Below are 26,536 nucleotides of genomic sequence, written 5' to 3'. Positions count from 1 at the left end.
GGCAGCCTTAGGATACAACAAGTTCTAAGTATAAACACAATTGACACCAGTTTCTCTTGTTGCGAAACACATACTACCATCCAATCACCACACAGCCAGAGATCATGAAGGGAACACACACGTAATGAGCAAAAGACGATGATATGAGGGTTTTTAGCGTTTTTCTTACGGACTTCATGATTTCAATTTCTCAAGTGTCCAGTCCTCATCTGCGGCTCCCATTTATTTTGGATTTCACAGTGAAAACAAACGCTCGAAGAGGCCCCTCATGGTAGACACAAGGGCCCCTGTGTGGGGGGATATGAAATGTGAATCATTAGCTGCTCTCTGGGGTTCCAGCCCCTTTGTGCCCGCTTTTCTCTCCATGTGCTGCTGGATTCTCTGTTGCAACTTCATGACAGACTCTTGCAAGTTTTCTACCGGCTGATGTTGATTGGAGGTTTGATCTGGAATTCTTTGCATGGTTCCTTACAAAATCCAGGACAGCTGAGAATACAAACGTCTAAGGTTCGGAAAAGCCAAGAGCTTCAAAAGACCAATACAGTAAGAAAATGATACTAGAATCACACAATTGTAAATATACTAGATACAACACAGATGCTGTCAAAATGTTTAGTCACATCAGACGAAACATGAAATATTACACAGTAGGCTACTAATTACCTGAGCTTTCAAACCTCAAGTTCACACTCTGCTTCAAAACCTGATTCATAACTGAATGCAGAGAACTTGTAGAAAAGTTGTAAGAACCTGTCAGATCCTTAATTTAGAGCTTGCCTGTGATGTCTTAAAATTAGAACAGTACATTTGGCTGTCACCTCTGTGGTACCAGATTGATGTCACAGATTTGTAGCTCACGAACGATGAGATGTGATGTGGGAGTGGGTGAATTAGAAAGATGACTCAGAATTAGAAAGATGACTCAGATGAATGCTGCGATCAGAACTGAGATTCTAGCGAACAGATGAAATAGACAGAAACCGAGAACATGGTTTCTTTCTGTTCTCAATGTGGTGGGTCAACCTTTCTTTGATGATACATTTGAACAGCCTACAGTGTTTGGATACATGGGTTTTAACAAAGAAAAAGTTTTTAAAAAGAAATATAAAAAGTTAAACTTTCTCTTTTTTGGTTCACTCAAATGGCTCAGGATGTTCATATTTTAGATAAGTATTTTAAAACGTATTTATTTCTCATTTATATTGTAATTAATATTGTATATATTTGTAATTGTTAATACTATTAATGATTATATTAAACTAAATATACTAAAGTATATTTGACAGACTATGAGAGGAATCCCTTTTCTTTGCATGACACATTGACATGATAGTGAATGGCTCTTTCTGCATTATCCTGAATGTTGTATCAACATTTCACGTGTCACAGAACGGAAGAGAGGTTCTTGCATGCACGAGTAAGCATCACATTCTTTTGATTTTCCAGGCAAAAGCGTTCCGAGTCCTTCACATAAAAAATGAGTCTGCTTTCCTTGACAATCTAGGAAGTCAGAGAAGACATAGTTTTTTAAGTTTCATTACAAGCTGTTCACACATTGGCGATAAAAATGTGATTAATAGAACATGAGTTTTCTAGCCCCAATAGGAAAGTGCCCCGTTCTCAAAAACTGTGCCAGATGTGCCTGGAAATCTCAGGATTTGTAATAATTTCATTCCGTGTAGAATTTTCAAGAATGTATGATTCTTTCAAGAAACAAATTGTGGATTTTATCAGAAAATGCAAAAAATATCTTAGAAAAAAACTACAGAGAGCATGATCACAAAACACAAACTGTATGAAAACAGGACTGAATCTCCATTAGCACCAGAATGGCACTTAAAAAGCCACTTTTATTTGACCTGCTTGCTTTTAGGATGTTTCAATTCATTTAAAATGTTTGTTTTCAGGATAAATAAAACACATTATGAATCAGTTTAAATCAGATGGGGCCAATGTATTCTAAAAATAAAAGAGCATTATATGCCTGGCTCAAGGACAAAATCAGGGTGACCTCTAGATTTCTATCATTTTGTTTGTGTTTGGTTCATGTTCCCTGATTAGTTTCGAACCAGTAATTCGACAATTACCTCTGATGCACAGCACAACTCTGACCTTTGCTTCCATTTTCGTACCTGTCGCACTTAACACTCGCAGCACGTTTTCTTTCTATTGGTATGAGTTAAGGGGAAGTAGTAAAGAAGCAAAGTGGAGTCTGTTCATTTCGTATATTGTATTTGAAACCAGAAGAAAATCAGAGGTGTATCTGCAGCCCTGTGGATAGTGTTCTTGCTACTGGGAATGAGTTTATGCAATTTGTTCTACTTGACCTTTCACCTTACAGATAAAACACATCTGGCTGCCGCCCCTAAGGCAGCTTCTTGTTGGCTAAACTCATTGTGTGTTCATGTGCTTGTGTTGGACTTCAAAAAGGTTTTCACTGATCAGTAAACACAGTGTTTGTGACACATTTGAGCTACTTACAACCCGCATTGTCTCTTGAGACAGATGTGGTTGACCATTTATGCATATCTGGCACTGACACTGGGAAATTTATGCACTTTTTTTCCAGAGCACTAACTGATTCAAAACAAAATTTGGCCTGAGCTTTTAGCTGGCACGCTACCAAATGAAGGGCTCCAATGACAGGCATACTTGAAATGCACATTCTTTTAGGATCCCACACTATCACCATGATTTAGACCTTTAGCAAGAGACTATCGAAGCAAAATATCGCTATCATCTATCTATCTATCTATCTATCTATCTATCTATCTATCTATCTATCTATCTATCTATCTATCTATCTATCTATCTATCTATCTATCTATCTATCTGTCACATTTATGCACCTCTTGATGGAAATAACATCACAACATTTATTTCCATCAAGAGGTGCATACATTTTTGGTCAAGATCTTGTATTGACAATGCAAGAGTCCAGCACTCTGTAAAGTCTCCTCCAGAACATCCCAAAGACTTTCTGAGGTCTGGACTCAGAGGTGCCAATTCATGTGTGAAAAGGATTCTCCATGCTCCTCCCAACCATTCATTCACAATTTGAGCCTGATATGGCCATGATGTGTCGTCCTACAAGCTACACACTCCATCTATTAGAGTTTGAAGAACTGTTGCCAAGCATATAACATGCAACATAATAATCACTGCAATAATGACCCAATCATTGACTCTTAAGCATTTGCCCTATTTAAATCCAAACAGAGACTTTTTTTTTGGCCGGGCAGTGTATATACAGATATATTAATATACACAAATGTTGTGTTTTCAAGATGCCGGAAATGCCTTTTTGAGTATGAAAAAACTTCTGCTGGTCAGATTCTCACTCAGTAATGTCAACTCAAAGATGGAGGCTTTTTTTCTCATGTGTGTGCGTATGTGCTCTGGGAGAATGAGGGGGGAATGGAGGACACGATTTCCTTTTCCACACAAGGAATGTCTCCATAAGAGTTCCTGTTTGGAAAGTGGTTCTCTCACACTGGTAGAAAGCCAAGAGCTGCTTATGCTCTGATGAGCCCATAGTGATAAGGAGAAGAGCAGCCAAATCTTCAGGAAGGAAGATTATCCCACCAAATGCTGGCAAACGCTCAGAGCGTGAGTGTTTTATTTTGTTAGAGAAAGAAAGAAAGAGGCAGACTGCTAAAGTCAGGTGAAGAGACTGAAAAAAAAAATGATGACAAAGAGAGCCAGACTGAACGTTGGGGGGGGGGGGGGGGGGGGGGGGGGGGGAGAACGAGAGAGAGACTTCTTTAGTCTCACTCTACAGCATAGAGCTTTGCTGAATCCAGGGCAAGCTTCACAAAAGGTTGCAGAACAAAGGCTTGCGAGCTAAGTGTGTGTGCAGGAGAGTATGCATGTGCGCGCAGGCAGCGTGGTGGGAAGGCTCAATCCCATGGTTTGTTAACTCAGAGCGCACTGTAACTTTAAACAAGAAAATGAGACGCTTTGCGTCAGCTGCCAGCTCTCCCGCTCTCACTTTCAGATGTCGTTTTTCTCTTTGAAAAGGAGCTTGCTTATCTTTCAAATTGTCATTCTTCATAGATCCTAAAAGGTTTATCAAAACCAAAGTCACTTGAAAACAATAAAGTATGACAGACTAAGAATTGTGGCACATTGTGGATCCGAAAAACCCCCTCAAATCAAGCTCTTTGAGCATAGGTCACCTTTAGATGAAAGAATGAGAGGTTTGAGACTTTGTAATACTTTCATGTGGTACTTCTGACAAGAGTGGTTTATCCAGAGGACGATAAATCACTCTATGTGGTCAAGGAGACTTTAGTCTTGCAAAGCTATACATTAAGCTGTCTTACTGACATTTAGGCCAACCACAGTTTATTTTACTTACCATTTAAGGGTGGGTACATTTGAAATCAATGATGCCACAATAATATAGTGCAATGCAAAGAATATCAGTCCATATACAAGTAATAAGTAGATCTAATTTCACATAAACTCAGAAAACAACAAAGAATATAAAGTAATGTTTAGGAATATGTAGTTAACCTCGTACTAAAAAAGTGCCTGAAAACACTATACCTTTGATGACGTGAATCCTGCATTTTCAAGTTCCTAGCAGACTGATAAAAGACTGTGCTCCCAACTTCTGGAAGTTGTGTAAAACCAGTCAGATTGGAACAAAATTCAGAATTGGCTTCTTTTCGATTCATGATCCTTGAATTGAGTCAGCCGCAAGCCACAGGAAGTTGAAATGTAATTTGAATTGAAATGACAGGAAAAGGAATTTCCTAAATTGCAATTCAAAGGACTTTAACACGCATAATGCATTCTGAGAACGTTTTTATTTTTTTACCCTGGTCCACAAAATATGATGAAATGTCACACTTTAGATTAGCATCCAGTTCTCACTATTAACTATTAACGATATATATATCTTCAACTATTTCAAAACGTTCAAATAAGGCTTTATTGAGCCAACAATAAAAAGAATAGTAAAAAAAAAAAAGAATGAATTTCTTTACATTTCAATTAATTGCTCAGTAAACGGACTGTATGTGATCCATGTGCTTGCCGTCTGGTTAAGGAGGCTTCAACTTGGTTAATGTTAGTCAAGTCAAGTCAAATATATTTATATAGCGCTTTTCACAATACAGATTGTATCAAAGCTGCTTCACAGTATCAATCAAAACGACTTAACAGTGTTTGTTTATTACTGGAAAAAAGACATCCAAGTTTGGTAGAGCTGATCAGTGGTATGATGGGTCATTTAATTTGAATATCCCCAACTGAGCAAGCCAAAGGCAACAGTGGCAAGGAACCGAAAAAACTCCATCAAGTGACCCGATGGTGTCCTAAAACTCCCTCAGATGACCCAATGGAGAAAAAAAAAACCTTGGAGATACACCAGGCTCAGTCGGGGCCAGTTCTCTGGCGTTTATGAAGTAGAGGCCGAATTTACAGTAACTGTAAGATAAAAATTGTATATTGAATGCCTGGCTAAATAGATGCGTCTTTAGTCTAGTTTTAAACTGGGAGAACGAGTCTGAGCAACGAACAATATCAGGAAGGCTATTCCAGAGCTTCGGAGCTAAATGTGAAAATGCTCTCCCTCCTTTGGTGGATCTGGATATCCTAGGAATGACCAGAAGCCTCGAATTTAGTGATCTTAAAGAGCGCGATGGATTATAGGGCGATAGAAGATCCGTTAAATAGACTGGAGCTAAACCATTCAGAGCTTTATAAGTCAAAAGCAATACCCTTGTCATTAATACGGAACTTTATAGGTAACCAACGAAGTGATGATATAATGTTCAGACTGAATCAAGCGGTAGAATCTCACCAGGTAACAGTGTGGTTCCAGTTCAATTTGACTGATTAGTGCATTGACGAACACAATGCAATCAACTGGCCAATCAATCCCCTGAGCGCTTGATTCATTTAACAGAGTACCCTTATGCCTCGTTTCCACTGAGTGGTACGGTACGGTTCAGTACGGTACGGTTCGGGTCGGGTCGCTAAACCATGATCGGGGCTCGCGTTTCCACTGCCAACAGTACCCTACTTGATAGGCGTGGTGTTTGCCGGAGAGAAGCGATCGACGTCATTTTCGCGCGAACAAAAACGACATAGTAAACAACAATGGATGACAGACAGCAGATCTTGTTCTTGCTTCTCGGGATGTTTGTCACAAGAAACAAGCGCTGGCATTAGGCGTTTCTCAATACCAAGTAGCCACGCAAAGTCCGACTCAGGAGAATGATCCCGAGGACGCGAGTCCAGTAATTCTGCTGATGGAACAGCGCGTTCTTGAAAGCGCCACTCAGCTCGCTCTGCTACTCCGGTTATGTACATTTTAGGCAACAATAAAACGAAATATGTTATAAAACACCACTCTGCTTCTTTTCGATTTAATTTAAATACATTTTAAACATTATAAGCACACAAACGTGGTTCAGGCAACGCATAGCCTATATTGATTATATTCACTGCATGTAACGTTATATTTATAACAAAACTAAATATAAAACACAATCCTGCCTCTTTTCGTTTAAATTTAAAAATATTAAACATATTCCAGGCAATGTATTGCATATTTCATTGGTACAAATGTTGCAATAAACAACATTACAGATGATCTTGTAATAAAATAAAATAAATGACAAAACTATCTATTTTTGTTGAATTTCAGTTTTATCAATAATAGCCATTATAAAAGTATAAGTAAAAGGGTACAAAAATATATACAGTAAAGCTTTAATAACAAAGCAAACAATTCAGTCAAATATACAAATTCAGCGCTCAAATATATGAAACTTCACTTAGCCTTCTGCCAAAACTATTGGCCAGGGAACGAATTATAGATTCACGAGACCAAAGATCGCCTGTTAGGTCTGTACAAGGCGAATTATATCTCATGTTTAACCACTACAGAGACGTCAGAGTCAGCGGCAAACATCAGAACGGCTAGCCGGGGAAAGGCTGCTCAGGCGGGGTGCACGAGCGCTCGAGCGTCCGGTGATTGCTTGGAATGGATCTTCAAATTATCATAAATCTATAAATAAACCACAGATTTGAGCTTTAAAAAAACTACTTTCTCGCCTGAAAAACTCTTAAAACTACATTTCGTGACACAATAACCGTAGTATTATATTTTAACTGTATGCTTCTAATGCCCTTGTAGCACGCGCAAGTGACAATACTCTGTCAACCAATCACCGTTCTGCAGTGAGTCTAGCTCCACCTTTTAGTACCGTACCACTGTGCTAGGTACCACAACGGAAGGGTACCCAAAAAGTGGTACGGTACGGTTCGGCTTTTTGGTACCATTCACAACTTTTGACAGTGGAAACGCAAATAATTGCGTACCGAACTGTACCGTACCGTACCGTACCGCTCAGTGGAAACGAGGCATTAGAGGATTCTTTTTCTATTTGTTCCCCTTTTCTTTCATTCTTTCTGGTGACTCAGCTGGTTGCAAAGCCAACCCTTCAAATGCCAACTCTATGGCAACTGTGAAAAAATAACGGAGGCCAATGTTGAAGCTCTGGATAATTTTCCTACATGCCTACCTGTTCTCTTCCCAGATGATGAAGTTATCAGTGAATATCCATCTGGCACTCGTTGGGGAGAGGAAAAATATGCTTTACGTGTTCATCACTTTCCTCCACACGCTAAGCTCCATTATCATGTGTCTGCAACAGTTTGAGAGGGCAAGAAACCTTCACATTAGACTCATATTATTACATATGATAAGTGTGAGACTCAGAATAGCAGAGGGAGGGAGGGAGGGAGAGAGAGAGAGAGAGAGAGAGAGAGAGAGAGAGAGAGAGAGAGAGAGAGAGAGAGAGGAGAGAGAGAGAGAGAGAGAGAGAGAGAGAGAGAGAGATGAGAGAGAGAGAGAGAGAGAGAGAGAGAGAGAGAGAGAGAGAGAGCAGAAAGGTTGTGGGTGGGAAAATGCATTAAAGCCAGAGACAGAGGCTGAGAAAGGCAGAAAATGGGTGGACAATAGGTTAAGTGGGATTGGATAAATGGAGAGTGTTTTATCAGAACATGAGGCGAGAGACAGAACCAGGAAAGATGGCAGGGGGTTGTGACTGAGGTGAGAGAAGACCAAGCTTTTTTTGGCTTCAATAACAAGCAGGGTGACATTTTATCACAAGCAGAAACTTTCATGTGGTATTAAAATCTATTGTTTGAAAGACTGATCAAGAAGGCAACCTCAGGCAAGTAGCTTATGTCAAAAGGAACTTATAGAGGTTTTCCAATAAAATAAAAGCAAGAATAAAGAAACTTGAGCGGAAATGGTATGGATTTAATTAACCTAATGAACTTAAACTAAAGTTGTGGCGAGTACAAACAATGTACACAGAAGATGCACTATATCTTTACTGTTCTTTGCAATTTATGATGAAATCATTGCTCAAGTCCAGGGCCTGAAGTTAACTTTTTTGGCCACCAGCCACTGTGGCAGGTGGATATCAAAATTCACCTGCCACAGAGACTTTTTACCAGCCTTTTTTTTTTTGCCTCATAGCCTAAAGGTGAAAAACGGGAATTTCACAATATTGTTCTTTAACTTGTACACATTTAAGTGCTGTCAAGTTATTAACGAAATCAATATAAGTAATAATAACTCTTAGAATATACATTTTAAAAAAATCTTTTTATATATTGATTTTGACACACACACGCACAACAGATCTATAGACTTACCGCAGCTCGTATGCAAACAAATCACCCGCGGCTGTGTCGATGGCTGATTTAGTCACGTAGACAGCTAGGTCCTGACAGCTTTTAGTTACAGCGTTCAGGAACCGTTAAGCTGAACTAAATTAATATTATTACTGGTAAATTTACCGGGTACCGGACATTTTCTCACCGGTTCCCAACTCCCAACATGTACTACAGTTGCACACGCACACATCTGTGCAACTGTCATTGTTCTGGAGCCTACGTCAGCGTTACATTATCTCATCCCATCTCACCAACAGTTTAATACTCGCACATCCAAACGTAGTCAGAATAGGGCCTCATCTTCTTTCTGATCGTATCATGAACATTACGAAACAACAGTCGCTGTCATAAATCAGCCGCTCACGAACCTTGCCGTTGTCGCCAATTGACCACTTTGTATTAAAATGTCTTCTTTTACTTTTCTTTGACTCATCCTCATCTTTTTGATGGTTGTTTGTTTCAGCTGGCCTTTTTACCCCAGTAATGTGCCGCCACATTATAGCTAAGGTCCAACGCAATGAAAATGAAAACGTAAAAAAAAAAACCTAATGAATCACTCAATTCTCATTGGCTACCTGCCAATGTGGCAGGTAGATTGACAGTGTTACCCGCCAATAGCAAAATTCACCCGCATTTGGCAGGTGGTCGGGTGTTAATTTCAGGCCCTGCTCAAGTCTCAGGAATGTCATGATGCAATCAAAGTAATCTTTCAAAGTAGAAAAACTTGAAGTCATATCAGGCATCAAAATGTTCTGTCTTTTTGAGATTAAAGAGCTTGATGCACTATAAAAACATACTGCAACTTCCAGAACTGAAAAAAAACTTCCCCAATTTAATATAAGAGTTATGCAACAATATATCAATATTAGAGTATAATGAGGAGATTTTGTCAGATGTTTGCCAGCCTGTTTCTGGCTGTGTAGCACCTGTTAATCTGTCCCATCCATCCTGCCTGATCTTAACTCTTTATGTAGTACATCTTCAGTGTGGATTGATCCTGTGATTGAGATACAGGCTTTGCAAAGAAGTGGTTATGAGAGGACAGGGGATTTAATAACATAAAGGCAACAAAACAAAACAAAACAACTTTAACATCATAAGTGGACCTCATCACCTCAGGGGGAACATATAAAAAAGTATGATACGATACCCTAAGTTGATAGCTTAACAGATAGAAGGTTTTTTTTAAAAGAGCAAACAAAACAAGACTGCTTATTTGCTTGATCTCAAGCATTAAATTGAGTTTTTATGAGAAAATAATATTTTGTCCCATAGCTTTTATAGGAATTGCAAAAATACTTTTGCATTCTGAGAATGATTCTGACAATTCTTTAATTGTCATGAAAAAAAAAAAAAAAAAAAAAAAAATCCATTTGACTTAATATTCCTGGTTAAATAAACTTACAAATATATATATACACTCACCGGCCACTTTATTAGGTACCCCATGCTAGTAACGGGTTGGACCCCCTTTTGCCTTCAGAACTGCCTCAATTCTTCGTGGCATAGATTCAACAAGGTGCTGGAAGCATTCCTCAGGGAGTTTGGTCCATATTGACATGATGGCATCACACAGTTGCCGCAGATTTGTCGGCTGCACATCCATGATGCGAATCTCCCGTTCCACCACATCCCAAAGATGCTCTATTGGATTGAGATCTGGTGACTGTGGAGGCCATTTTAGTACAGTGAACTCATTGTCATGTTCAAGAAAACCAATTTGAAATGATTCGAGCTTTGTGCCATGGTGCATTATCCTGCTGGAAGTAGCCATCAGAGGATGGGTACATGGTGGCCATAAAGGGATGGACATGGTCAGAAACAATGCTCAGGTAGGCCGTGGCATTTAAACGATGCCCAATTGGCACTAAGGGGCCTAAAGTGTGCCAAGAAAACATCCCCCACACCATTACACCACCACCACCAGCCTGCTCAGTGGTAACAAGGCATGATGGATCCATGTTCTCATTCTGTTTACGCCAAATTCTGACTCTACCATCTGAATGTCTCAACAGAAATCGAGACTCATCAGACCAGGCAACATTTTTCCAGTCTTCAACTGTCCAATTTTGGTGAGCTCTTGCAAATTGTAGCCTCTTTTTCCTATTTGTAGTGGAGATGAGTGGTACCCGGTGGGGTCTTCTGCTGTTGTAGCCCATCTGCCTCAAAGTTCGACGTACTGTGCGTTCAGAGATGCTCTTCTGCCCACCTTGGTTGTAACGGGTGGTTATTTGAGTCACTGTTGCCCTTCTATCAGCTCGAACCAGTCTGGCCATTCTCCTCTGACCTCTGGCATCAACAAGGCATTTCCGCCCACAGAACTGCCGCTCACTGGATGTTTTTTCTTTTTCGGACAATTCTCTGTAAACCCTAGAGATGGTTGTGCGTGAAAATCCCAGTAGATTAGCAGTTTCTGAAATACTCAGACCAGCCCTTCTGGCACCAACAATCATGCCACGTTCAAAGTCACTCAAATCACCTTTCTTCCCCATACTGATGCTCGGTTTGAACTGCAGGAGATTGTCTTGACCATGTCTACATGCCTAAATGCACTGAGTTGCCGCCATGTGATTGGCTGCTTAGAAATTAAGTGTTAACGAGCAGTTGTACAGGTGTACCTAATAAAGTGGCCGGTGAGTGTATATATATACACACACAATGGTTGCTCAACTGCATGCCATAAATGATCTTGTATTTAATGGAAAACTTTCCTTTAAGCCTTCATAATGTCCATTGGCATAATAAAATCGTTTTTGTGACAGGTGGTGACAATTCCCCGCACTTTGCTTACAACATATTTCACTGAAATAATGCAAAATACAGTTTTCATTGTTAGTAAGAAATATTTAAGTCTGGTAAATTTTCTTAATTCAGTCTCCAGTGAAAAAAAAAAATGCGGACCCTGATCTCGAGCCCTTTGTTTTATATTAATAGTTTCCAAATGTTCTGATTAATGATTAGCAATCTGACAAATTACTCTAATCTGGAGCCATCATGGTGTGGTCTTATGAACAAGGGCATAACATGAATTCCTTGCATAAACATACATCATGAGGTACATGCGAGGGTTATTCCCACTGAGAAAGGAAAGAGGTCAATTTGTCTATAAATCGACAAAAAGAACCAGAGCTCAATTACACAGCCCAGAGCAGTATATGATTCCAGTGAAGGGTGGTATTATTTGTATTGCAAATTAGTGCAGTACTTCTACCAGAGTACACATTTGCAATTGACTATTTTGCCAAGCACTCACCCCTCCGGAGAGTTCATTTGGCTGTAATTGAAACACCACCTGCAGCTTTGAGTGAAATCATTAACAAAGGTCACATGTGTCTGCAGTAAGATTACCCCACACATGATGTTAGCATTGACTTGCTAATCCACCTGGCCGAGCTTCGCCGGGGGTTGGAGTTTGCCCTTTCCCGTCAATAAGGGGATTCTTGGCACAGCGTGTGTGCATGCTTCATGCATTAAACAGTTCTGCTATTGGACTCAAGCTTTAAACCTGTCAGCATCTCGATACACTCACTCATGTTGCAATGGAATGCAACAGCTTGCTAGAGTGTGCAACAACATCGAGCTCTGGATTTACAGCCCATGTAGTCATTAGACTGCTGTTCGATTTATTGTATGATATTATGTAATGAGACAATTCAGATCCGATCAGAATGAATTTGAAATATAAAGTAAACAGAAAGGCAATGCAACAATTAGAGCTGTTGCATTTTAAAGGGTTAGTTCACCCAAAAATGAAAATTCTGTCAGTAATTACTCACCCTCATGTTGTTCCAACCCCGTAAGACCTTTGTTCATCTTCGGAACACGAATTAAGATATTTTTGATGAAATCTGAGAGCTGGATCACTCCTCCATACCAGTCCATAGGCTTCTTCAGGGATTGAACTTGCCGGCCTCGAAAAGTTATTAAAGACATCGTTAAAATAGTCCAAGTGACTACAGTGGCTCAATCTTAAGTTTATCTAGCGACGAGAATACTTTTTGTGCGCAAAAACAAACAAAAATAACGACTTTATTTCAACTATTCATTTCCTTCTCTTTGGGCCTCTAGTCAGTTAACGTAGTCTGATTCCGTAGAGCTACATCACACGTAGGCTCACTATTGGCCGACGCTGGTCATGTGCGTGATGCGTGTGACGTACAACAACAGAAGCTTACGCTATTACACTAGTGAACTGACTCGAGGCCCACAGAGAAGGAAATGAATAGTTGAAATAAAGTCGTTATTTTTGTTTTTTTTGCGCACAAAAAGTATTCTCGTCGCTTGATAAACTTAAGATTGAGCCACTGTAGTCACTTGGACTATTTTAACGATGTCTTCAATAACTTTTCGAGGCCGGCAAGTTCAATCCCTGAAGAAGCCTATGGACTAGTATGGAGGAGTGATCCAGCTCTCAGATTTCATCAAAAATATCTTAATTCGTGTTCCGAAGATGAACGAAGGTCTTACGGGGTTGGAACAACATGAGGGTGAGTAAGACAGAATTTTCATTTTTGGGTGAACTAACCCTTTAAGTAGTTAACTTAAAAATATTACATTTACATTTATTCATTTAGCAGACGCTTTTATCCAAAGCGACTTACAACTGAGAACAATAGAAGCAGTTAAACTAACAGTAGGACAACAATACGTAAGTGCTATAACCCCTCTCAGTTTAATTTTAGTGCAGTTTTTTTTTTTTTTTTTATAGAATAGAAGAGAAGAGAAAGTGTTAATTCTACTGAATTAAGTGCTGCCGAAAAAGATATGTCTTCAGCAGTTTCTTGAAAGTGGCTACTGACTCAGAAGCTCTGGTTGAGTTAGGCAGATCATTCCACCAAAAGGGAACAGCCATGGTAAAGGTCCGAGAAAGAGATTTTATGATTACACTACCAGTTAAAAGTTTGGAATGATTAAGATTTTATTTTGTATTTTGAAGTCTCTAATGCTTTCCTCGGCTGCATTTATTTAATAAAAAATACAGTAAAAAATAATTACAATCTAAAGTTTTCTATTTTAAAATGTAATTTATTCCTGAAGCTGAATCTTCAGCATCATTCCTCCGGCCTTCAGTCACATGATCCACATTCTACTATGCTGATTTGGTGCTAAATTACTATGAGTTATTATTGGTGCTCAATTATTAATAATGTTTCTTAATATTGTAAATTTGGAAAAGTTTTTGTGCCTTAATATAGTGGAAACCGTGCTACATTTTTCTTTGATTGATAAAAAGTTCAACAACATTAAAAATGTCTTTACTGCAACTTTTAATACATTTTATGCATCCTTGCTAAATAAATAAACATTTTAAATAAAATAAATGTTTAATTTTAAATAAATCTTTTGAATGATAGTGCATGACGGTGTCCACAAAAATATTAAGATGCATATATATATATATATATATATATATATATGAATTGGAGCACCAAAAATCACCTACAAATTCATTTTGGTGCTCCAATTCAGATGTGGATGAACAGTGATTATACAGTTTTGAGGAAAACTGTTGAAATGACAGTGCCTGCAGCTTCCCCTGCTGGCTTTGAGATTGAGACGAAAGTGAGCGAGAGGGGCTGTGTCGTGGCAGGCTCGCTGGAGCGAGTCACTTCAACTATAAAACATGCGCCCAGGGCAGGTCATGCGTTATGCATTGATCCATGTAACTGTGGCAGGAAAACACCACATGGCAATTCCCTGCTGCTGCCAAATCAGTTCTTTTTAGACTGGAAAAGTAGCCGGCGCGGCACGGACCAACAGCGGTAAAACCAGACTCTTTTACATTAAAAGCCACATTCTTTGAAAAGGCAAAGAAATTTGTTGACAATATGCAAATAATTCACATTTTTTCAAATACTATGGGCCAGTTGTATAAACTCATCCACCATGTTTTCAGCGCTGTGAATCCACTTTGCATGCACTTCAAAAGGATGAGAAATATACAGTAAAATACAGTAAAATCAACGCAATTTTCACTCTTCGTATCACTGTGTTTCGAGCACGGAGGAAGCCTCCAGAGCTGAAATTCGTATATGGTAATGGGAATTTTGTTTCCAACATGCACTGTAAGAAGAAGAACAATCACAACAGACTAGGCCATTGGACCAGTCAGAGCAGAGTAGGCTTGCGGAAAGGAGGGGTTTAGAGAGACTGAATCTTCGATCTAACCGTTTTCAGACTGCAATGTATATAATTTTTTTGAATCTTTGATGCATGTAAACTTATTGTTATGGACCTCCAAAACAAAAATAGGAACCGTTAAAATAGCATAATAGGGGCACTTTAAGACATCTCTACAGTTTCAGGGATTTAAAGGCTTGCTGCTATAGCTGAGAAAGATCAATGCCATGTGGACCACACTAAATTATTGATCCAATACGACAGAATCCAAAAATGTGATTTCTCATATTTATAGGTGTATACTCGTTTCTTGCCCAGCCGGGGTGAGTGGAGGACGCCTTTGCATTTGCAGGATTCACAAAGCGCTTGTAAATCTCTCAGCGTTGCTAATGCCGTACAGATGTGCGGTGGGTGAGGTTTGAGCTGAAGCTCAGAACAAGTCCATGGCCGACCGCAGCAGATGAATCGCACTTGGGTGGGCGGTTTATTGATCTGGTGTCAGAAGCAGATTAGACTACGTTAAGGTTACACACACTCATGGATGGGATAGATTAGAAAGAAATGGACACCCTTTCTCCTCAGCCGTAGGTCCTGTCAAGTCAGAATACAATAAAGCATAATGCTGCCATAAAACACTGTTTATATCAAGTTTCAAAGTCATATTGGAAAATCAAATAAATAATTAAAAAATAAAATTTTAAATAAAAAAATTCAATTCAAATCAAGTAAATGAATAAAAAAAAATTAGGGCTGTGCAAAGATTAATTGCGATTAATCGCATCCAAAATAAAAGTTTGTGTTTACATAATATATGTGTGTGTGTGCAGTGTATAATTATTTTGTATATATAAATACATATGCACGCATATTTGCACGTAAATACTATATATATATATATATATAAATACATAATCTATATTATATATACATATAAATATTTTATATATGAATAAAAGATTTTCTTAAATATATACATGCATGTGTGTGTGTATTTATATATACAAAATAATTATACACAGCACACACAAATATATTATGTAAACACAAACTTTTATTTTGGATGCGATTAATCACAATTAATCTTTGCACAGCCCTAAAAAAAAAAACTTCATATTGTTCTCAAATTAAAATGTCCTTATAACAAAAACAGTGCAGCATTATCTACCCAGTCTCGGAAATCATTTTAACCTCAGTGTTAAGTGATTCTAAATTCTTCAGAAACCTTATCTATGGAATGGGAGGGTGCAGCTAGTTTATTTTTACATTCATTTTACGTAACGCAGTTTCATTCCTCCTGCGCAGTCCTGAAGATAACAACCATTGAATAATGAACAAACATGGTTCCAGCCCTATATGAAGGTTATAGAAGGGTGAAGCAATCACTAAAGGTTCAAAAGTCAGCAATCACCTTGAGAGTGTAATGGACTCTGTAATAATCCATTCAGAGATTACATAAGAAGGACCAGTGCAGCCAATAGCAACAAATTCCACTGAAGTATATTAGCACTTGACACACTTTATCTTCTATCTTTTAAAGTATATCTCACTTGACACACTTTCCAGGGTTTGACTTCTAAGTACGAAGTTACTCATTCCACAAGAATGTTACACAGCCAACATCTTTTACACCTCAAGAGCTGATGATCATGTAGTGTTGCTAGAGAGTGAGCCAAAATACACAAAGTAATAAATAACATGAATTAAAATCCCATTCACACCGTTCATTAGCTGATAGTCGTGATATAGACTACCATTCAAAGGTTTGGGATCAGAAATCTCTCTTTTTTTTTTGGTCACTAAAACGGCATTAATCTAACCAAAAACAGTTATATTGTCTGTGGCGAGCAGGACGAGGCCGAGTGACGTGAGAGCGGCGCGAGGCCGGTGGCGTGAGTGGTAATGAGCGACACCTGTGAGACGCACCGGTCTCGCGCCGCTCTCACGTCACTCGGCCTCGTCCTGCTCGCCACATTGTCTTTTTATTATTATTTAAAAATTTACTGACCCCAAACTTTTGAACAGTAGTGTACCTCAATAGCATTGAAGTCTGAGTCTGGGTCTTGGTTTCTCATAAAGGGATAGTTCACCCAAAAATGTAAATTCTGTCATTAACTGCTCACCCTCACGTCGTTCCAAACTCGTAAGACTTTCATTCATCTTCAGGACACAAATGAAATCTTTTTGATGACATCTGAGAGCTTTCTGTCCCGCCATTGGTAGGCTATGTAGCTACCATTTTCAAGCCCCATAAAGGTAATAAAGACATCATTAAAGTAATAGTTTTTTTTGGTGAACTATCCCTTTAAGTGCACAGTGTCTTGAGTCAAACAGAATTCTGGTGGCACTGTCAAGGCGAGAGTCCTTGACAATCCCAGGAATCCTTGGGAGAGAGAGGAGGGAGACGAGAAGGAGGGAGGGAGCAGACAGCAGCAGGGTGACACATTCTAATGATGTGCCGAGTTGATGAGACCTCCAGAAACAGCGCCTCACACATCGACCTCACTGTGTGTATGTGACAGTGACAGAATATGTTTGCAACCTAAAAATTTACAATCTGTTTGTTAGCTGCAGATGAAAGTGTGATATGATTGATGGATTTGACTTTCAAAATGTAAATTGGACTGAACATGTGTCGTCTACATGTTTGCAGGGCAATAATACAGACAAAGAAGTCTGTATTATTACAACAAAATGACTATTTTTATATATTTTAAAATGTAATTTATTTCTGAGATGGCAAAGCTGAATTGTCAGCATCATTACTCCAGTCTTCAGTGTCACATGATCCTTCAGAAATCATTCTAATATGCCGATTTGCTGCTCAAGAAACAACAAAACAAACAAACAAACAGCTGCGCTGCTTAATATTTTTGAGAAAACTGATACATTTTTACAGCTTTCTTTCAAAATAACAGTATTTATTTGAAGTAGAAATCTTTTGTAACATAATAAATGTCATTTTGACACTTTTGATCAATTTAATGCATCCTTGCTGAATAAAAGTATAACATTTCTTTTAAAAAAACAATAACAAAAAAAACACCTTACATATAAAGGTGTGGGTTTTTCAGATCTTTTGGTGAAATGGACTAAATAAGCTCGCGCAGTTTACATATGATCGACCGGAAATGATGGAAAAACATACTGAGAGCATCAGCTTGGTTTCTGCTCTGGCAGACCACGCCAAACGCTGAGTGTGTGTTAGAAATCAGGAATGGTGAGAGAAGGTTGTGCTTGGTTTTTCATCTTCAAACTAAACTTGGGTCTTCAGTCGACAAAGTTTAAATCCCGTCTGACTAGCGAGCTTCCCATAGGCCCCATTTACACTGCATGGTTCAAGTGACCCAAATCCGATTTTTTCCTCTCATGTGGCACAGATCGGATATGACCCATGAACGTGTAAGCAGGAAAAAAACGCATGGATTCCGATTTTCTCAGATCGGATTCAGGCCTCACTCATATGTGGTAATAAATCGGATATGAATCGGATACGTGCATTTGCGTGTGCCATGTAAGCAGACAAATCGGATATTCCCCAGTAAATGCGAGTCGTACGTCATTAAAAAAGTGACGTCAACTAGGTTGAACACCACCAACTGAGATCACATGACTTATTATAGGCGCGATGGAGGACGAAGGATACACACAGTGGAGCAATGTGGAGGTATCATGTCTTTTGAGTGTCTGGGGCGAGGAGACAGTACAGGCAAAAATGCAGGGTTGTTACAGAAATAAATCCGTGTTTGAAGACATTTCACGAGATATGGGGAGGCACGGTTTTAAGCGCTCGTGGCTACAGTGCCACCGTAAGATAAAAAGCTTAATGACTTTTAAAAATATTGTGGAAAGCAAAACACTGGATAATTTTATTCGCATCTGCATCCATTGTATTTCGTGCTGTTTTACTTCCTTTTCCGGGTCAGAACGTCTACATTTGGCAGTTTCAGCAGTGTGTAGTGTAAATGCAAAAATCGGATACGGGTCACTTTTAAAAGATGATGTAAGCGGGTCGTCAAAAAAATCGAATATAGTCAGAAAATCAGATTTGGGCATCAAGACCTGCAGTGTAAATGCAGCCATAATGTTTACGCATTAGTCTTTTGTTGTTGTCCGAACGCATTCGACCACATGAGCGTCTACACTATACAAAAGCAATCCGGTTGAATGGGTTTTTCGACTACCTCTAAAAGTGGTCGAAAGTGGACCAGCTCAAAACGTTTTAGACCCCGTTTACACCTATATTTAGCGTCATCCACTTGTGATCTGATTGACTAAAACGCATCTTAATACCAGGAGTAAACAGGGCCTAAAACGCTATAGAGACTGTGTTTTGGCTGGTTCAGTCTATACGTATTACTACCATCATACTTGTGTGTGTGTGTGTGCAGTGAGCAGATGTAATGCACACCACTCAGGCAGTGAGAGCTGTGCTGCAGGAGTCACAGAGGGCAGTCTAGGGGGTGACAAGCTAACACATTCAGCCATGCACATGTAAGGAGATCTGTCTCTCTACACCATATCCCTATGGGCACTCTATGTGTGTGTATGTGTGGAGTGAGAGAAAAGACATGAAGCCAAGCATTTGACAGCCCCACAAACCTCGCAAACTATGAACAGATAAGGCAGTGGATGGAGTGAGTGGACACCAGGCTCTATCAATGCTAAGCGCTATACAAGGTAATAGCAGATTAGAAAATGAACGGCTGGTTTACAAACAAACAAAACATGGTGGAAAGATAGTCAAACAACAATCATTGAAAAGCTACGAGCTCAGTAAATGAAGTGTGAAGGCGGATGAGGTAGCCTCTAGCTGTTTTTCACAGTTTTGTTTAGAGCAAAAGGCAAGAGCAAGTGTTGCTTTGGCCTGACCTTATTCATTTTTTTTCTTAGCTTATAAGGTTAGCACACAACTCTGAAGTGGTCAGTGTGTAGTTCATGTGCACACACTTGCAGATCCCTTTAAACTATATTGGTCAGTTTAACAAGTTAATTTAGTAGGAATAATAAAAGCAATTCTTCTACCATCTCAAGGTATATATAACTCATTAAAGGAGACCAATTATGCCCGTTTTTCAAAATCTTGATTCTGTTTTTGGGGTCTACTGGAATAGGTTTTCATGCTTGAATGTTCAAAAAACACCATATTTTTCACATATTTTACATTGTTGCAGCACCTCTCTTTCCAGTCTGTCAGTAACGCTCTGTTTAGTTCCAGTCTCTAAAAAGCCCCTCCTTCCGAAAAACACAATGTGCTCTGATTGGACGGCTGGGCCAGTGTGTTTCTGCATGTTTCAGAAATGTCACGCTCTTTAACATAACCACGAGTTGCAACACACTACTGACCCAACTCAACCTGGCCTCATCCCTTTATTATTTTTTTTTTTTACCGATCGAGTTAATAAGTCACAAGTAGATAAGACATACCTGTTTACACCTGGGGCCTCATTTATAACCGTTGCGTACGCACAAAACAGGCCTTGAAAGAGGCGTACGCCACTTCTGACGCATAAGTTGTGATTTATAAAAACAAACTTGACGGAAAAATGTGCGCACCTGCACGCAAACTCTGACCCATGCGTACGAACGTTTTGGAGACGGAGCAGTTTGGCGACACCGATGGTGAGCTGGAGTTAAATGTATTTTTGGTCACTTTTAGACAGAAAATTTAAAGAAAATTATACATAGGCTATACAGAAAGATAATACAAATATAATTTCACTCACCAAGCATATCACTTGAGGCAAATATTCATCCCTTCTTAAATGTCCGCGCCAGCGAGCGCGTTGTGCCGTTTAGTGAAACTAACGCCTATCTAACGACAGAGTCCTAATCATAAAAACAGTGCATGTTCACAATAACAGTTTAAATAAATAAAAGAATGATTTAAACTGTTTTACTTCTGATATAAACATTTAGATTAAATATGCCATTGTCATTGATGGAGTTAAACACTTAAACATGAAATCATTACTGAGAAGTTACAACATTTTTTATATTCAATAAATATAAATATTTGTTGTGGATGCAATGCTTTTGAACACTTTTCCTCTGGCATGCTGTGTTTTAATGTTTTAACTAAAGAGATAATTGCTTATAGCAGATTGTCTGAGAAAATAGTTTCGTGGAAATAATAAACAACAGTCTATCTGTTTCCATTACAAATATAAATCAATAAAAAATACTATTTGGTCAGTGGAAAAGATTGTGAAAACTTTCTCTGAAATGTATTTTACACTATTTGATTTATTTATTCAAAAACAAGGCAAGGATAGGCTACTAAATTATTTTTATTAATGTAGGCTAATGTGACGGCACATCCGTATTAGGCTATTTCATATTTTCCTAATGTCTATACCGTTAAACATGTTATCACGTGGATGAATAATCATATGCAAATGATATGCAGATGAGGATATGCATAGTAAAACTAGGCGCTGTAAGCTCCATATATGGTTATTTCGGGGAGGAGACGCGTGTGCGCACAATCTTCCGCTGACTGAGATTTATCGGGATTTATAAAGTGAATTCTGCGCAGGTTCTGGCATACGCACGGTTTTATAAATCTGAATATTTTTTTGGGTACGACATTTTTGGCTTTCGGGCGCACGTACACTTTTAGTGAGGATTCTACGCACAGTTTTATAAATGAGGCCCCAGGTGTTTAAATCCATCTCTTTTGACCACTTTCAACCACTTCGGTCCTGATTTCTTTAAGAGGAGGTTCTATGGGCGGGTAAATGTATGGGTTTTTTCAGATCTTTCAATCTATGGACAAAAATAAGCTCACGCAATTTACATATGAACGTGTAAGACGACAAAAAACATACGGAGAGCAGCAGCTTTCGTTTCTGTTCTGATAGCTGCAAGACCATGCTGAACGCTGTGAGTGCGTGTTAGAAATCAGGAATGGTGAGAGAACATTGTGCTTGGTACGTTTTTTCGTCTTCAAACCAAACTGGGGTCTCCTGCCAACAAAGTTTAAATCCCGCCTGGCTAGCGCTTCCCGTAATGTTTTAGGTCAGTAGGAGGAGAGTAGGTGGTCTTGTGGCTGTTCGAAAGCATTCGACCACATGAGCGTCTACATTACGAAAGTAATCCAGTTGAATGCATTTTCAATACCTCTGGAAGTGGGCGAAAGTGGACAATCTCCAAGTTTCTACCTGTATTTAGCATCGTCCGCTTGTGATACGATCGACCAAAACGCATCTTAACACTAGGTGTAAACCGGGCCATACACTAAAGACAAATGTGGTTCGGAAATAAGCATGTAGAAAACTAAATGAAAGAATGCACAACTGCACCATTGTTACCTCAGCTTATGGAAAGAGAGAGGGAGGAATGAAGAGAAGCACTTTGACAGGTTGGCTCGCTGCCTCTGGCTTCCAATTCCCCCAGCCTCTTCCAGCAGAACTTCTCTCTTCCAACAGCAACTAGTGCTAAAAACAAAACTTTTGTTTCAAATGAATAACAAATAAGGGACTGTGGCTTCTCAAAGCAACAGTTTTTCAAAGTCAAGATTTATGGTGTGGTTTAAAAAGCTCTAAGGTGAGAATTTACAGATTGAATTCTGAAAACTACACCTTGCTACGCTGACTTATGAAGTGTTTACACAAACATGGCAACCTTGAAAAGTTGAATGAATCTAAGAAAGAAGCCCCTGGCACAAAAATTTAAAGCCATCTTCTTTATAGGCAGGAAATACCTTCAATGGAGCAAACAAAAGGAGTATATTCACATTACAGTCAAGCTACTTGAACTTGACACCTCGGCTAATTGTTACCGTAGCCTTGGGAGTAAAGTTATACAGCGAGATTCAGCGCAGCGTAAAGTGCCGTTGCAATCTGAGAGCCAACGACGGGACAATGGCTTATAGACACTCACTCACTCACTCTCTCTCCAACATGCACTAGTGTACCAAACATCGACCTTGTTAGATAGGCAGGGGTAATAGTTTCCATGGGCTGATAGCAAACGTCTGCTGCGAGCGAGGAGTGATTTAACACACACTCTCAGGGACATACTTTAATTTCTCCGTTTAACAGGAGCGATTTAACGGATGCTGCTTACGCCAATTAGAGTGCATCCGGAAGCTCGGCATGTGGGAACTGTTGATGCAAGCACTCTCAATGGGCCCTGTAGCTCTCTATAGCTTGGTTGCTTTATGCTTTTCGCTCTAGTTGTCATCGGAATGAGAGGGGAAAAGCCTCCAAAACATGAGATATCACAAGGACTTTACTTGCAAGTCCAGACAAGAGGATTTGCTCTTCCTCTACTGAAGTAGTGAACGAAGGTTCATTACATCCCTAAAATTGACAAACGAGGAGACAAAGATTCGACAGACAATCAGAAAGGGACATATGGCACACAAGAAACCTTACTTGCACAGTCATTGGAGAAGCCAAGCCCCAGAGAGGAACGGATTCATTTCTCCTTTAGGGTTATTCATGTGCTCAAGTACCGGAATCGCACCACTTAAAAGGAAAAGAGATTGAGTTTTCTATTAGTATGGCACACTGGGGGATCCTGTGTGTGGGGTGAACACATTGTCCTTGTTCTGTCAGCAGTAAATCTATGCAGGTTAGGACAGTTTGAGGCAATGTGTCACACAGATTTTACCAACCCAACGTAATGACATCTGACAGCTGAGGAAACGAATCTCACCTTCAACGGTGTAGTATGAAATATTTACAGTGATACTGTCTCCTATTCAAATTTAATGTACAACTATGAGAAGGCCATTAGTAAGTTATATTCCCGCACAGCAGGGCTGAAAATGTATTTATTCACATACATTTCACAATTCTGGAGACGTATGATGTTGGGTTCAGTCAACGGGTCATCGCACGTATTGGAACATCGCACTAAAACACTCTTTCAGAGATTTTTGTACTAACATTCAGTGGTGCCACAAAACTGCTACAGAATCTACAGCGTAAAGGTGGTGTGATCAGCATAATCAGATTCCCGAATTAATTACCTTTATGAACGGTTTCAGTTCAGTTCACCTCCCAAACGAGAGACTCATTTGATTTGGTTCTTTTTGGTGAATCAAAAACATACAGCACGAGCAGTTCAGTTCGATTCCGTATTGAATGTCTCTGAGTCGGTTCTTTTTAATTAACCAAAAACAGAGCACGAGCAGTTCAGTCCGATTCCCGAACGGGTGACTCATATGAGTTGGTTCTTTTTAATGAACTAAGAACAAACAGCGTGAGCATCTTGGTCCGAACCAATGACTCTAAGTCAGTTCTTTTTTTAGTGAATGAAACATTGTTCATACCTTTATGACAATGATCAAAATCCAAAAAGACCCTATTTGCATCCCGAGCCATATTTAGAAACAAAAATTTCAAAAAGACTTAGTTATCTTTCACACCAAGATTGACAACTATAATTATATTAGCATCCACACTAACTTGCTTAGTTGTAATAATCATTCTAATTTTAAGAGAATAGGGAAGTCCACAAAGTGTCGTCCTTAGGGCTTGATGGGGCTCGTGCTGAAAGTTCAGACTTTATGCAATCAGTTCAGAAAATGATGATGATCAATTAAATCTTTAGAATTGGCTGCATGCAGCCAACTGGCTAGGGAAAAGAAATCACTTCACTTTCATATTTAATCATTTTTGCTCTCACCAACTGGTGTTACTAGTGTCAAAATGACACCTTTAATGAGAAAGTGACAACTGGAAATATTAGTACCTTGTTCGTGCATTTACGAGCTGTTGATTCGAGCAGCAAAATATCACCAAAACTAATTTGGTCACTCACTGTTATGAGCTTCCAACTGACAATACGTGCAAACAACAGTTAAAAGATGAGACATATCTAGACTTTAATGAAGAGCTCACAGCAGAGTGTCAGAGCTGCTCGTAATTACTGCACAATGCAGAGAATGGAGGGGGAAAAGCCTCTTGAAACACGACGGTATTCATCCAATTTTGTCAGCTGAATACTTTTAAAAGGCACAAATGTCCCCTTAGCTGCAGGTGAAACCTATTAAAAACTTGGCTTGAAAATGCTCAAGCTAGCATACGTTGTGAAGCACCAGCCTGGCTCCCAGGGGTGGGCATCATAATGGGAAATATAGGCACCTCTTTACCATGAAAAACGACGATTCAACAGAGTGTCACTTAATCAATGGTGGACCCCACAGGGGAGAGGCGGCTACAGCCTGTGGGCTCCCACAAGCTACTGAGCAATGAAGTGAGAATAAAAGATGCAGGCATGAAGGAGGAGGGTTTGATAGAGGTCGGACAAATGATTAGGCTCCCAAGGTGCTGCTGGAGAGCTCGGTCGGCCCCTCTCGGAGGGAGCTACTTTAACGACATCATCCATCCTCAACACAGTGCGACAGAAAAAGAGAGAGCAAAAAACGGAGAACGGCGAAGAGACTGAGCGATGGTGAGACGGACAGAAATAAAGAGCTCTAGTTACAGACAGAGACAGCGTCAGTCTCCAAGGTATCAGACAGACTCAGTCAGAGAGTGAACAGCGTAGACAGCCAACAGGAACACACGGCCTAAAACAGCATTTCGTCCAAGCTGCTCCTCACTTTAACAGCTACCAAACTGGCAATGACTAAGTAAACGACAACGTGAAATGCCATTTGTAGCTTATTTATATCCCATACTGAGACATATTTCTCAGCAGAATCTTGATAGAAGGGAAACATTTTAGGATGGGACTTGATTTTATCCATCAAATTATAGCATGAAAAGTGAGTTACATACCAGAATGAAGCAAGAACTGAATGTGATCGTGTGGATCTGCTACCTTCCTGTAAAACAAATGGCCTCATAAAAGCAGAAAAAAAGGGTCAAGAAGGTCAAGTTCTACATCTTGACATCCCAGTGTTAAATCTAGCATTATTTGCTGCTTGAAATTAACTAGAAAGGCTCTTTACTTAATGGCTTGCATGTTTAATCTGAACTTGTTACCTCCTTCAAAGCTGTTGCAACCCAATTTCACAGCAAAATGTAACTGTTTCTCGAGGTGGCGATTTCATTTCAATTTGTAGAATTTTTTGAAAAAAGGTAAGCATAAAAGTCATCACCGTCTAAACATCACCGCTGTTTAGGCGGTTTTTAATAAGAAAATAGTACGAAAACATGCAAATAACATTAAGAATTCATACGAATTAGCTACCAACATGCCAAAACAAAAGAGATTTTGCCAAGAAATGGAGATGTGTTGGTTGTCGCTTGATTTATTTTAAAGCTCTTTAGTAGATAAAACGTCTGTTAAAGTGAGATGTGTTGCAGTCGGTTAAACTGTCTGCTTTCTGAAATGACAGAGGGAGAATCTTACCACCTTATCTCCTCAATTTCCACTTGCACATTACACAATCCCCCATCTATCTGCCTGACAAGTGCTTCCCTGTTTATCTCGCCTCTCCATGATTGATCTGTTTTCACCTGACTCCTCTATTCAGGACCGATCAATCAATTCAATCAACTGCACTCAAAACCAATGCAAGTGGAGCAGATCTGATCAAAATTGGATTTGTATAACAGTTAGTAAACCTTAAGAGAAAGAAATAACTTTATACATTACAAAATAAGCTTGAAGAACTTCACATAGAAATTAAGACCTTTAGAAGCACAAAACAATAAATTAACACAGCAAAAAACAAAATGGCACCCAACAATACATGTCTTTAGTTATCTTGATAGCTGGATGGTAACAGAAACTTTTTTCTCAAGAGAGG

At 39.3% G+C, this 26,536-nt stretch overlaps 1 long non-coding RNA gene across 1 annotated transcript; it reads right to left on the bottom strand.

Moving 5' to 3' along the window:
* Nucleotides 1–146: 146 nt before the first annotated feature.
* On the bottom strand, nucleotides 147–7,767 carry LOC130087398 (uncharacterized). Its single transcript, XR_008807365.1, has 2 exons — nucleotides 7,542–7,767; nucleotides 147–486 (listed from the first exon to the last, which is right to left on the bottom strand). It is a non-coding gene; the product is annotated as an uncharacterized LOC130087398 (long non-coding RNA).
* Between the last annotated feature and the right edge of the window lie 18,769 nt (nucleotides 7,768–26,536).

This window comes from Rhinichthys klamathensis, unplaced genomic scaffold (assembly GCF_029890125.1).
Source record: "Rhinichthys klamathensis goyatoka isolate OS25496 unplaced genomic scaffold, OSU_Roscu_1.1 h1tg000109l_1, whole genome shotgun sequence".
NCBI classification, from domain to species: domain Eukaryota; kingdom Metazoa; phylum Chordata; class Actinopteri; order Cypriniformes; family Leuciscidae; genus Rhinichthys; species Rhinichthys klamathensis.
This window is presented reverse-complemented; position numbering and strand designations above follow the sequence as displayed.